This window comes from Mustela lutreola, chromosome 3 (assembly GCF_030435805.1).
Source record: "Mustela lutreola isolate mMusLut2 chromosome 3, mMusLut2.pri, whole genome shotgun sequence".
Taxonomy (NCBI): domain Eukaryota; kingdom Metazoa; phylum Chordata; class Mammalia; order Carnivora; family Mustelidae; genus Mustela; species Mustela lutreola.
The window spans coordinates 79,461,008-79,464,677 of NC_081292.1; the positions used below are offsets into that span (position 1 = coordinate 79,461,008).

At 44.2% G+C, this 3,670-nt stretch overlaps 1 pseudogene; it reads right to left on the reverse strand.

The window, feature by feature from the left end:
• Nucleotides 1-2,800: 2,800 nt before the first annotated feature.
• On the reverse strand, nucleotides 2,801-3,446 carry LOC131827861 (etoposide-induced protein 2.4 homolog; annotated as a pseudogene).
• Between the last annotated feature and the right edge of the window lie 224 nt (nucleotides 3,447-3,670).

Consider the following 3,670-nt stretch of genomic DNA (forward strand, 5'->3'; position numbering starts at 1 on the left):
ACTTCCCCATTTTGGGAAATTTATAACGCACAAGTGAAAAAAAACCTTTTTCTTCTTTGAGAAGAAAGAAAGCCATTCCAGGATGCCTGGGTGGCTCAGTGGGTTGAACCTCTGCCTTTGGCTCAGCTCATGATCTCAGATCATGATCTCAGGGTCCTGGGATTGAGTCCCACATGGGGCTCCCTGCTCAGCCGGGAGCCTGCTTCTCTCCTTGCCTCTGCCTGAAGTTCCCTCTGCTTGTGTGCCCAAGCACAATCTCTGTCAAATAAATAAATAAATAAATAAATAAATCTTTTTTCTTTAAAGTGAGTATTTTAATGATTGCAATGTACGTACATGAACCAATAAAACAATAAATAAAAGGAAAGAAATTAAAAAATTTCTCAAAATCTAACAGATCTCTCTATCCTCCTGCTCCATCTCCTCAGGCTGCTCCCCACCCCCAACCCCTGCTCCAGGGGAGCAAGAGAGACCAAAAGTTAACCTGATTAACAACTGAGTGTTCAGCAACAACTGAGATATTCCTTCATTCCCCACATCCAATGTAGGTGCTTCACAGAGTAGGGAAGGAAGAATTTTCTCTGCCCCTAAGGTCCTTTGAGCTGGACTAAGAATAAAATTGACATGAGACAGATTAATGGGAGAAAATCAAATTTCATTTCATGTATAAGAGGAATCCATGCAGACAAGAAATTCCAAAGATGGGCAAAATGAGGTCTGTACATGACTCTCAACTGAAGAGAAGAGTGTAGGGGTCTGGGACTTCAAAGGAAAGGAATACAATTCATAGGAAGATGAAAGAATAAATGTAATGTAATAAAAAGGATAAAAAAAAATGTTTCCTGGGTTGCAACAAGGGGAAAGAGAGGACTTTGATCAAACAGGCCTTGTTGGGTTCCTCCTGTGCCTGCATGTAGTTACCTATGGTGGTAGTGTTGTGGGATCATGGAGCACAATGGCCAAGAAAGAATTCTTGAGATGTTTTACTGTTCAAGTTAGTAATGTTACAGAACCTGGACTGGATCCTGACGGAAGAACCAAGCAGCACTCAGAGATTTTGGAGGATCGGAGGTTTATTTAACACCAGTGGGCCCAGAGGAGATTGTTCTCCAAAGTTCTGAGCCCTGAGCACAAGCAGGGAGAGGGATATATACCCTTCTACTTCTGCATACTTGATACTTTTGGCACGCAGGGGAAAGGGGTAGGAAAGAAGAACCTCAAGGGCTTTGAGACAGGGACTGGAATTCCCTTGCTGGTTTGGTCAGCCATCTTAGACCACAGTTTTTCCTTATCAGTAAGTTTATTTGAGTTGTATGGGGGTGGGGCCTATGGGCAGAAAGAGCAGCCTTTTTGCTATATGAAGGTGGTGGTTATATGCTTAATGCTCAAGGGGGTGGGACGTGCCGGGACTGTTAGATCATAAATGTCTTCTTCAAATTTCTACTCATAAAACTACTCTCATAAGATTTATCTGAGGCTTATCATTCAGTTCAATATTAACTACCAGTGAGATGTTCAGGCAGTCATGAGACCCTTTAAGAATGTAGAAACCAGGGTGCCTCCATGGCACAGTTGGTAAAGAGACTGCCTTCAGCTCAGGTCATGATCCCGGAGTCTCAGGACTGAGTCCTGCATCAGGCTCCCAGCTCCATGGGGAGTCTGTTTCTCCTTCTGACCTTCTCTCCTCCCAAGCTTTCTCTCCCTCCCTCTCTCCCTCATATAAATAGATAAAATCTTAAAAAAAAAAAAAAAAAAAAAAAAAAAAGAATGTAGCAACCAGCCCGTATTTGAGCCTTATTGAAGCAATGCAGGCTATAGGTCAGCCTTCTGGGCTAAAGGTGAGTATTTTTCTGCTTCTATCCCTCATCAATAGCTCTCTTCCTTGAGCAAGCCCTCTGTCTAAATTTTTAGGCAGTTGAGGGGGAAATAACAGGTTTTTCATGAGTCTGCTGGGTTTTGATTGTTTTTTTAACTCCAAATAATCTTCATGCCAAAGTGAGCCATTTTGGGGCCACCTGCCCTACTTGGCCCTTACAAAAGAAAACAAAAACAAAAACAAAAATAACAAATGTATAAAATGTAACAGACAGACAAAATTCATTCATCCAATGGTGGTGGGGGGTAGGAAGGGGAGGTGAAAGCATAAATGGCAGGGGGAGAAAACGAAGGTGCCAAATCAGTCACTGCTCAAAGCTGGCAAATGTTAAAATAGGGCTGGGGGAATCTTGGGGCCCTTTCAGGTTAGGGGGTATTGTTAAGAATGCACATATGGGTGTCAGGAAGATTGTGCCTTGTGCTCCCCAGAGACAAAAATCCCAATTCTTCAGGGAGAAGGGAATATGCAGACCCCAGGTGGAGTCTGGTGAGGAGAACCGAGAGAAGAGCTGCCCCAAGGGTCCTTCTAATCCCACCCCTTCCCTCTGGCCCCTCTGGACACAGGCAGCAGGTGGTGAGGGTATAGGTGGGTAGCAGCCTACAGTTAACTGGAGACCAGTGCGGTGAAGAGAACTGCTTTGAGGAGAATTAATGCTCAGGGCAGACTGCAGGTAGGCAGTCTTATGGAAGAGTCTTTGTTTAAGAAGGCCACTAAGAAAAGGTGCATGGGCTCATTGCCATGTATTGAGTTAATATGAGTAAATAAAGGAGGATAGAGAATAGGAGCCACTGATACTGGATGAGGACTGCATTCCTGTGAGGAGAACCAAGGCAAATCACATCCAAGCTAGTAAGGCCAGTTACTTTCTGACTGATAGTGGTGGGTGCATTGATTCCTTTATTGATCTAGGGATTTCAAAGCAGTTTAGTCTGTAGACAGGGGCATATGCAGAAGACTAACCAGCTGAGCAAAAAGATAGGTGGGAAAGAGACTCACAACATTCCCTGGATGAAGAAGAGAGTCGGCAGCAAATTGTTGAAAAGCATATGAGCATATGAGCATATGTTTTGTTGATACTAGGGAATGGGGGAGGCTCTTCCCTGATACTTCGAATGCCAGATCCACTATATCCTGAAACCAAATGGCACTGACAACTTTGCTAAGCACAGGTAGTGGGGAGTACCCAAGAAACACTGGAAATTGCTATAAGAAAGAATTTCAGCCAAAACCAAACATCTCCAAGTAGCCATGGATCACCCAAGCTTGTGCTATTTATGACTGAAGCTCAGGAATAAATTCTTGATGAAACAAGTGGAGAACATACCAGAATACTCCACCATTCCAGGCACAGCACTGGAAAATTCCAGTAATAATGCATGGCTCACTCTCCTGCTTCTGCACTATGCCTCCACTCTCCACTGTTTGGAAACATTACTTGCCTTTCGCCAGTATACTCCTCTCTTTTTTCTTGAAATTGAGCATCTAGCTTTGAGATGGCACAAATATCCCAGACAGAGACTTTGATCCCCTTGACAAGGTCCTGGAGAAAGATTTTGATGCTATCAGCCATCTCTTCATCTCTTCATCACCCACGCTTTAACTACACAGAAGAGAGGCAAGAGTCCCCCATGAAGGACATGGTAGCCTTGTCACTGGAGCTCCAGCCACAGCATGGACCCTCACCCACTGAAAGCTGCTTGCTTTCTTTGCACCTGGTTGCTTCTCCTGCCTGCAGTTTCCCAGGACCACGCTCCTTTTCCCTGATGAATTGTCCTGGGTTTGATCCTTGGACTT